Source organism: Gossypium hirsutum, chromosome A12 (genome assembly GCF_007990345.1).
Source record: "Gossypium hirsutum isolate 1008001.06 chromosome A12, Gossypium_hirsutum_v2.1, whole genome shotgun sequence".
Lineage (NCBI taxonomy): Eukaryota > Viridiplantae > Streptophyta > Magnoliopsida > Malvales > Malvaceae > Gossypium > Gossypium hirsutum.
In genome coordinates this window covers 19,369,133-19,379,501 of record NC_053435.1, presented here as the reverse complement: position 1 = coordinate 19,379,501, position 10,369 = coordinate 19,369,133, and the positions used below count along the sequence as shown (strand labels likewise).

At 37.0% G+C, this 10,369-nt stretch overlaps 3 non-coding genes across 3 annotated transcripts; 1 reads left to right on the top strand and 2 right to left on the bottom strand.

The window, feature by feature from the left end:
• Positions 1-286: 286 nt before the first annotated feature.
• Positions 287-393, top strand: LOC121211890 (small nucleolar RNA R71). Its single transcript, XR_005907107.1, has one exon. It is a non-coding gene; the product is annotated as a small nucleolar RNA R71 (small nucleolar RNA).
• Positions 394-2,544: 2,151 nt separating this feature from the next.
• On the bottom strand, positions 2,545-2,651 carry LOC121211908 (small nucleolar RNA R71). The gene has a single exon (XR_005907125.1). It is a non-coding gene; the product is annotated as a small nucleolar RNA R71 (small nucleolar RNA).
• A 7,125-nt stretch (positions 2,652-9,776) lies between these two features.
• Positions 9,777-9,883, bottom strand: LOC121212062 (small nucleolar RNA R71). The gene has a single exon (XR_005907272.1). It is a non-coding gene; the product is annotated as a small nucleolar RNA R71 (small nucleolar RNA).
• Positions 9,884-10,369: the final 486 nt, after the last annotated feature.

The window sequence follows — 10,369 nt, the reverse complement described above, 5'->3', positions numbered from 1 at the left end:
TGGGTGAACCTGTGAAGAACCAAGAAAACCGTCAAGTTTTCTGTTCAAAAGTTCTACCTGATTAGAGAGCATGGTGACTAAATCGATGTTAAAAATGCCAGCTATTTTTGTTGGCTTTGTCCTCACGACTTGCCACTGATAATTATTCAGTGACATCTCTTCTATAAATTCATAAGCATCTTTAGGTGTCTTCTTATTGATGGTTCCGCCAGCGGCTGCGTTGATCATATGTCAAGTCGAAGGATTCAGGCCATTATGAAACGTTTGAACCTATAGCCAAAGTGGTAACCTATGGTGAGGGCACCTTCTCAAAAGGTCCTTGTATCTCTCTTATGCATCGTAGAGTGTTTCTAAATCCATCTGTACAAAAGAAGAGATATCATTACGTAATTTGGCTGTTTTAGCCGACGAAAAATATTTTAATAAAAACTTTTCTGTCATTTGTTCCCATGTAGTGATTGACTGATAAACCGTAATTTATACATATTTTTACCCCATGCTTAACACATTTTATGGGTAATTTTTCCTTAGAATTGGTGAATTTGATGCTCTTAATGCCTTAATTTCATGTTTTATACTTAGGCGAGCATAGGAGAGCGAAAGGAATGAGAAACAGGCCAAAAATGAAGAAAATGGGCCAACGTACGAAATCAACACGACCTGGACTTCCTTACACGGCAGACCACACAGCCGTGTCAATTTGGCAGAATTGAAGCACGACTCACACGGGTAGAACACACGCCCGTTCCATTCTAACAAGCTCGAGCATAGCCTGAAGTAATCGCGCACGGGCGTGTCATACGGGCGTGTCCCTACCGAGCCCAAGTTGAGTCCAATTAGAAAAGGCCAATTTTAAGGGTTCTTAGGCATTCCAAAGCCTATAAATACTCCCTAAAGGAGGAGAAAAGGGACACATAGAGAATAAGGCAGGGAACTTCTCAAGGAAAGCCGATTGATCCATCTCAGAAGCTGAATTTATCATCAAGACTGAAGATTTCCCCTCAATTTCCCTTCAGGAGTTTTGGGTTTTCTTTATGTTTTGTATTCATTATTCTTCTGAGATGTTTTCCTTTTTAGTTATGAACTCTAAGGGGAATGAAACCTAAGATGATTCTTGTTATTATTTTCTGAATTGTATGATAAATATTTGGCTTGTTCTTAATTATGCGTTCTTAATTCTTGTCTTGATATTCTAGGATATTGATTCAAGTTAAGCTCTTATTCAGAGGAGGAATAGACACTGTCTAAGAGTACATTTGTCATAATTAAGCAGAGTTGGTTGGGCACCCAGAGATAGGGTGACAAGATTTTGCAGGATTAGGGTGAAACCTAATAAGGGGATCCATAGATCGAGTTAATGCAACCCTAGGGAGTTAATTAGAAAGAGATTTCAATTATTCAACCTAGGGTTAGACGTTGTTAATTTCGAGAGGGATAATAATATAACTTAGGGATCTCTATGGATTAAGTCAAATGAATAATTCATCCGATTCAGAGTCAAATAACAAGTGAAGTCTAGGTGGAATTTTCCTTAGGTATTGTCTTAATTCAATCGTTTTTCCAAAATAATTTCCCAATTTTATTTTCTGTGATTTCTTAGTTTAGGTAATTAGTTAGTTAAAAAAAACCCATTATTCTTAGGCTAGATAATAAAAAGATAGTCATTACTAGTGCTTTTAGTTCATTTGGGTTCGACAATCTGGTCTTGCTAAAACTATACTACTGTTCGATAGATACACTTGCCTTCATCGTGATAATAGTTAGTTTCAAGAACGATTCATTATAAATTTATAAAACTTATCACATGAATATCACGACCAAGTTTTTGGCGCCGTTGCCGAGTAACTAAGATATTAGGAACACTCAATTTTTATTATTTTAGCCATTTATTTTTCTTGCAAGTTAATTTTATTTTTATTTTTATTATTATTTAATTTACTTTCTCTTTCTCTTGGCAGGTTTTTATAGTTTATGACTAGAAGAAACCCGTCAGGACCACTACTTTTTGACAAAGAAATCGATCGCATAGTTCGCAAAAACCAAAGAGAAATAAGGCGAAGCTTAAGATAAATAGAGAACGAGCAAGAGGACGATATTCAAACCCCAGCCAATGAGATGGCTGAAAATCAAGAAAATCTGCTACCTCCTACGATTGCTGTTAATCAGAATCTTGCTCTGCGTACTATGTATGATTATACTTAACCTACTTTAACAAGAACTGAGTCGAGTATAGTTAGGCCTGCTATTGCTGCGAATAATTTTGAACTAAAACCTAACACTATTCAAATGATACAACAATTTGTTCAGTTTGATGGTTTGCAGGATAAGGATCCAAACACTCACTTGGCAAATTTCCTGGAATTCTGCGATACATTTAAAATTAATGGCGTTTCTGATGATGCCATTCGTCTTCGGTTATTCTCTTTTTCATTGAGGAACAAATATAAACAGTGGTTGAACTCGTTACCACGAGGGTCAATTACTACTTGGGAACAAATGACCGAAAATTTTTTATTAAAATATTTTCCACCGACTAAAACAACCAAACTACGTAATGATATCTCTTTGTTTGTGCAGATAGACTTAGAAACTCTTTACGATGCATGGGAGAGATACATGGACCTACTGCGAAGGTGTCCTCACCATGGATTACCTCTATGGTTGCAAGTTCAAACATTCTACAATGGTGTTAACCTCTCGACAAGACAGATGATTGATGCAGCAGCCAGGGGAACCATCAATAACAAAACACCTGAAGAGGCTTACAAATTTATTGAAGAGATGTCACTGAATAACTATCAGTGGCAAGTCATGGGGACTAAGCAAACTAAAATAGCAAGTGTTTATAACGTCGATTCGGTTACTATGCTGTCAAACCAGGTAGAACTTCTAAATAAAAAGATTGATGGTTTACTTGCTTCTCCGCAGGTACATCCAGTGATGAGGTGTGATTCAAATGGAGGAGGAGCATACACAGAATATCAACCCTTCAACCATAGCATCGAGGAGGAACAAGTCCAATATATGGGTAACAATAACTCTAGATCCCAAAATAACCTTATAGTAACACTTATAATGCAGGTTGGAGGAACCATCCCAATTTCTCGTGGGGCGGTCAAGGAAATCAAAGGCCACAACATTCTCCAGGTTTTCAACAACCACCCTATCAACAAGAAAAGAAATCGAACCTTGAAGAGATGCTATCTAAATTTATTTTGGTGTCAGAAACTCGTTTCCAGAACACCGAGACAGCACTTAAAAATCAACAAGCGTAGATCAAAGGTCTCGAAACTCAAATTGGACAACTGGCTAAGATGATTTCAGAAAGAGAACCAGGAAATCTACCTAGTAACACCAAAACCTATCCAAAAGCACATGTGAAAGCAGTTACACTGAAGAGTGGGAAAGTGTTAGCTGAATCGGAGAAGAAACCACAACACGAAGCTGACAGAAGCAAAAGAGAGAAGGTATAACCCGAAAGCAATGCTAATCCAATGCCGAAGGAATATAAACCACCAATTCCATACCCAGAAAAGTTGAAGAAAGACCGCATGGATGCACAATTTGGTAAATTCCTTGAACTTTTTGAACAACTACATATTAACTTACCTTTTGTTGAAGCTATATCGCAGATGCCTATATACGCAAAATATTTAAAGGAGTTTCTAACAAACAAAAGGAAGTCTGAAGACTTATCTACAGTGGAACTTAATGAGGAATGTTCGGCTATACTCCAAAACAAACTACCAACCAAACTAAAAGATCCAGGAAGTTTTACTATACACTGCTTAATTGGTAGTTTTAACGTCAATAAAGCACTAGTTGATTTAGGTGCTAGCATTAATTTGATGCCTTATAAAATGTTTAAACAACTTGGTCTTGGGGAACCTAAACCCACTAGGATGAGTATTCAACTAGCTGATAGATTTGTTAAATATCCTAGGGGTATTATAGAAGATATACTTGTAAAAGTAGATAAATTTATATTCCCTGTTGACTTCGTTGTGCTTGTATGGATGAAGATGTTGAAGTGCCTTTAATATTAGGGCATCCATTTTTAGCCCCTACTAGGACTGTTATTGATGTGGGTGATGGTAAAATGGTACTTAGAGTAGGTGATGAAGAAATCGTTTTTAAAATTTATGATGCCATGAGATTTTCTAGGGAACAAGATGACTCATGTTACTTTATTGACTCTATTGATCATGCTGCTCAAGATTCTTTTCAGGAAATCATACATAAGGACATGTTGGAACTGTGCCATGCCATAGGAGAGGAGATATATGAATCTTCCCAAAGAAAAGCAAAATATGAGGACATAAAAGGGAACAACGACTTTAAGCAAAAACTCTCTATTAAAGAACCTCCGAAACTTGAACTCAAACAATTACCAAATCACTTGGAATACGCACTCCTTGGAAATAATTCTACATTACCAATTATTATTGCATCTAACTTGCAATCCAAGGAGAAAGAGGAATTAATCCAGGTATTAAAAGAACATAAAAAGGCAATAGCTTGGAAAATTTCTGACATTAAAGGGATCAGCCCTTCTTTTTGCACCCATAAAATTTTAATGGAAGATGAATATAAACCATGTGTGCAAGCTCAAAGATGACTAAACCTCAACATGAAGGAAGTTGTTAAAGCCGAGGTAATTAAACTTCTAGATGCTGGAATTATTTATCCTATTTCTGACAGTTCTTGGGTAAGTCTAGTGCAGGTTGTTCTTAAGAAAGGAAGCGTGACTGTGGTAGCCAATGAGAAGAATGAACTGATTCCAACTAGGACAGTCATCAGTTAGAGAGTTTGCATTGACTATAGGAAGCTAAATGATGCCACAAGGAAAGATCACTTTCCCTTACCATTCATTGACCAAATGTTGGAAAGACTTTCAAGGCACATGTACCACTACTTCTTAGACGGACTATCTGGCTATTTTCAAATCCAAATAGCTCCTGAAGATCAGAAAAAACGACATTTACATGTCTATACAGTACATTTGCTAACCGAAGAATGCCTTTTGGATTATGTAATGCTCCTGCTACGTTCTAGCGCTGCATGATGGCCATCTTTGACGAACTCATAGAAGATATCATAGAGTTATTTATGGATGATTTCTCGATATTCAGTAACTCTTTCCATCTTTACCTTAAAAATTTAAAATGAGTTCTAATAAGATGTGAGGAAACGAACCTTATACTTAACTGGGAAAAATGTCACTTTATGGTTCAAGAAGGTATTGTGTTAGGACATAAAATTTCTGGTAAAGGGATTGAGGTTGATAAATCTAAAGTCGAAATCATTGAAAAATTACCTCCTCTTAGTTTGGTTAAGGCTATTAGAAGTTTTTTAGGACATGCTAGGTTTTATAGAAGATTTATTAAATATTTCTCTAAAATAGCTAGACTTTTAGCAAATTACTAGAAAAAGGTATGCTATTTAATTTTATCAGGAATGTTTAAAATCATTTAGTACTCTAAAGGATAAATTGATTAATGCTCCAATTATAATAGCACCTGATTGGAATTTACCTTTTGAACTAATGTGTGATGCGAGTGACTTTGCAGTAGGTGCAGTTTTGGGATAGCGAAGGGACAAGCACATTCAACCTATTTATTATGCTAGCAAAACTTTAACAGTCGCACAAGAGAACTACACCACCACGGAGAAAGAATTGTTAGCTGTGGTTTTTGCATTCGATAAATTTAAGCCATATCTAATATTGTCTAAAGTTGTCATTTATATTGACCATTCTGCCCTTCGCTACCTGTTAACTAAGACTGATGCAAAACCTCGTCTCATTCGATGGATTTTGCTATTACAGGAATTCGACTTGGAAAATCAAGATAAGAAAGGAGCAGAAAATCTCGCAGCTGATCATTTATCCAAGCTTGAAAATTCAAATACTAAAGAGCTAGATGAAGTGGAAATAAATGATTCGTTCCATAAAGAACAATTTTTTGCTATTTCTGACTCGGAAGTACCTTGGTTTGCAGACATCGCCAATTTTTTAGCCGCTAACATTATCCCAAAAGGGTTGACACATCATCAAAAGAAACGATTCTTTACTGATGTGAAAAACTAGTTTTAGGAAGATCCTTTTCTTTTCCGTATATGTGCAGATCAAGTCATCCAGCGATGCGTTACAATAACAGAAGCATTAAAAATCTTGGAACATTGCCACTTAGGACCAGCTAGAGGACATTACAGTGGAAATAAGACCGTATATAAAATACTTGAATCAGGTGTTTATTGGCCCACCTTATTCAAAGATGCCAACATGTATGTTATTTCTTGTGACAAATGCCAAAGGATAGGTAATATCTCTAACTGTGATGAAATGCCTCAGACATATATGCTTTCATGTGAAGTATTTGATTTTTGGGGTATCGACTTCATGGGTCCATTCCCTGGTTTATTTGGAAATAAATACATCTTAGTAGCTATCAATTATATGTCTAAATGGGTTGAAGCACAAGCTCTGCCTAAAAATGATGCTAGAGTAGTGGTACGTTTCCTTAAAAAACTTTTCTCTCGATTTGGAACACCTAGATTAATCATCAGCGATAGGGGGACTCATTTCTGTAACGCCCAATTTGAAAAGACCCTCAAGAAATATAGAGTTTACCACCAAACAGCTACCCCTTACCACCCTCAAACTAGTGGCCAAGTCGAAGTGGCAAATCGAAAACTTAAATGTATCCTAGAAAAGACGGTAGAATTAAACAGGAAAGATTGGGAAATGAAAGTAGATGATGCATTATGGGCTTATAGAACTGCTTTTAAAACCCCCCATAGGAACATCACCATACAAACTCGTTTATGGAAAAAGTTGTCATATACCATTTGGTTTAGAGCACAAAGCATTTTGGGCTATAAAATTTCTAAACTTTGATCCCAAACTTGCAGGTGAAAATAGGTTGATGCAGTTAAACGAGTTAGACGAATGGCAAACCTATGCATATGAAAATTCAAGACTATACAAGGAAGCAACGAAACGACTCCATGATGCTTGGTTAAAACAAAATAAACAATTTGAAGTTGGAGATCATGTACTATTATATAACTCGAGACTCAAATTGTTCCCTAGGAAGCTTAAATCACGATGGTCAGGTTCGTTCGTAGTCAAAATAGTTTTTCCATACGGCACCGTAGAAATAAGTCACCCATCGTAAGATACTTTCAAAGTAAATGGACACCGCCTCAAACCTTACAACGGTGAGAAATTTAAAGATGATAATGAGGAGCTATGGCTCCACGAATCTCCTTAAGTATACTCACACGGTAAAGTCTAGCTTAGACTTTAAACAAGCGCTTCTCGGGAGGTAACCCGAGCATTAACAATATTACTTTTTTTAAATTTTAGTTTTTAAAATCTAACATACTAACCAAATAATTGAACACAGGCTTTTTAGAGCCACACAGCCAGGCACACGGGCGTGCCAAAGGCCGTGCACATACCACGGCATGCAACACAGCCGTGCGATATGACCGTATGAAAACAGGGATAAAATTTCTTCCCCAACACGGGATGTGATACGTAGCCACGACCGTACGACATGGCAATGGGTAAAACAACCAAAACAACACGGGCATGTGACACGCCCGTGTTTGGAAATCGTGGGTAAACCTGTCAATTTAATACGAGCATAGGAGAAGCAAATGGAGATCGACACGGCCGTGCCACATGGCTGTGTACACCAATGCACCTAAAATAAAAAATTACGACACGCATGGGCGTGTCCCACGGCCGTGTGCCCCAATCTCCCTATAAACATGATAAACCGTAATATATACATATTTTTACCCCATGCTTAATGCATTTTATGGATAATTTTCCCTTAGAATTGGTGAATTCAGTGCTCCTAATGCTTTAATTTCATGTTTTATACTTAGGAGAGCATAGGAGAGCGAAAGGAATGAGAAACGGGCCAAAAACGGAGAAAATGGGTCACAGTACGAAATCAACATGGCCTGGACTTTCTCACACGGGCAGACCATACGGCCGTGTCAATTTGGCAGATTTGAAGTACGATTCACATGGGCGTTTCCCTGCCGAGCCCAAGTTGAGTCCAATTCGGAAAAGGCTAATTTTGAGGGTTTTTAGGCATTCTAAAGCCTATAAATACGCCTAAAAGGAAGAGAAAAAGAGGGCACAGAGAGGAAAGAAGGAATTACTCGAAGGAAGCTGATTGATCCATCTTAGAAGCCAGAGTCACCATCAATACTGAAGATCTCCCCTCAATTTCCCTTCAGGAGTTTTGGGTTTTCTTTATGTTTTGCATTTGTTATTCTTCTGAGATGTTTTCCTTTTTAGTTATGAACTAAATCCCCTAAATACCTAAGGGGAATGAAACCTAAGATGAATCTTGTTATTATATTCTGAATTGTACGATAAATATTTAACTTGTTCTTAATTATGTGTTCTTAATTCTTGTGTTGATATCCCAGGATATTGATTCAAGATAAGCTCTTATTCAAAGGAGGAATAGACCTTATCTAAGAGTACATTTGTCATAATTAAGCGGAGTTGTTTGCACGCCTAGACATAGGGTGACAAGATTTTGCCAAATTAGGGTGAAACCTAATAAGAGGATCCATAGATCGAGTTAATGTAACCCTAGGGTGTTAATTAGAGAAAAGTATCAATTATTCAATCTAGGGATTAGACGTTATTAGTTTTGAATAGGGATAATAACATCACTTAAGGATCTCTACGAAACAAGTTAAATGAATAAATCATCCGATTCGGAGCCAGAATAACAAGTACAGTCTAGGTGGATTTTTCCTTAGGTATTGTCTTAATTCAATTGTTTTCCAAAAGTGATCCCCCAATTCCATTCTCTGTGAATTCTTACATTAGTTAATTAGTTCGTTAAAACAAAACCCCCTTACATTAGTTAATTAGTTCCTTTGGGTTTGACAATCCGGTTTTGCTAAAACTATACTACTGTACGATAGGTACACTTGCCTGCATCGCGATAATAGTTAGTTTCAAGAACGATTAATTATAAATATTTAAAACTTACCTGTCACGAAAATCGCGATCAAGTTTTTGGTGTCGTTTCCGAGGAACTAAGGTATTAGGAATGCTCAATTTTTATTACTTTAGCCATTTATTTTTCTTGCAATTTAATTTAATTTAATTATTATTATTTATTAATTTACTTTTTCTTTCTCTTGACAGGTTTTTATAGTTTATGATTAGAAGAAACCCGTCAGGACCACTACTTTTTGACGAATAAATCAATCGCATAGTTCGCAGAAACCAAAGAGAAATAAGGAGAAGCTTAAGATACACAGAGAACGAGCAAGAGGACGATACTCAACCCCCAATCGAAGAGATGGCTGAAAACCAAGACAATCAACTACCTCTTGTAATTGCAGTTAATCAAAATCCTGCTCCACGCACTATGTATGATTATGCTAAACCTTCTTTAATAGGAACTAAATCAAGCATAGTTAGACCTGCTGTAGCTGCAAATACTTTTGAACTAAAACCTAACACTATTCAAATGATACAGTAATTTCTTCAGTTTGATGGTTTGCAGGATGAGGATCCCAACGCTTACTTAGCAAACTTTTTGGAACTATGCGATACATTTAAAATTAATGGTGTTTCTGATGATGCCATTCGTCTTTAGTTATTCCCTTTTTCATTGAGGAACAAATCTAAACAGTGGTTGAACTCATTACCATGAGAGTCAATCACTACTTGGGAACAAATGACCGAAAAATTTCTATTAAAATATTTCCCGCCGGCTAAAATAGCCAAATTACATAATGATATCTCTTCGTTTGTGCAGATGGACTTAGAAACTCTTTACGATGCATGGGAGAGATACAATGACTTACTGAGAAGGTGCCCTCACCATAGGTTACCGCTTTGGCTTCAGGTTCAAACATTCCATAATGGCCTGAGTCCTTCGACTCGGCAAATGGTTGACGTAGCTGCTGGCGGAACCATCAATAATAAAACACCTGAAGATGCTTATGAGTTTATAGAGGAGATGTCACTGAATAACTATCAGTGGCAAGTCATGAGGACAAAACCAACGAAAACAGCCGGTGTTTATAACATCAATTCGGTTACCATGCTCTCTAATCAGGTAGAACTCTTGAATAAGAAAATTGATGTTTTCTTAGTTCTTCACAGGTTCACCTAGTAATGCAGTGCGAAGAAAGTGGAGGTGGATCAAGCAATTCGGAATACCAACCTTATGGCCACAACATGGATAACGAGTAGTTAAATTACATGGGTAATAATTCTCGATCTCAAAACAATCCATATAGTAACACTTACAATGTAGGTTGGAGGAACCACCCAAATTTTTCATGGGGAGGCCAAGGAAATCGAAGACCACCT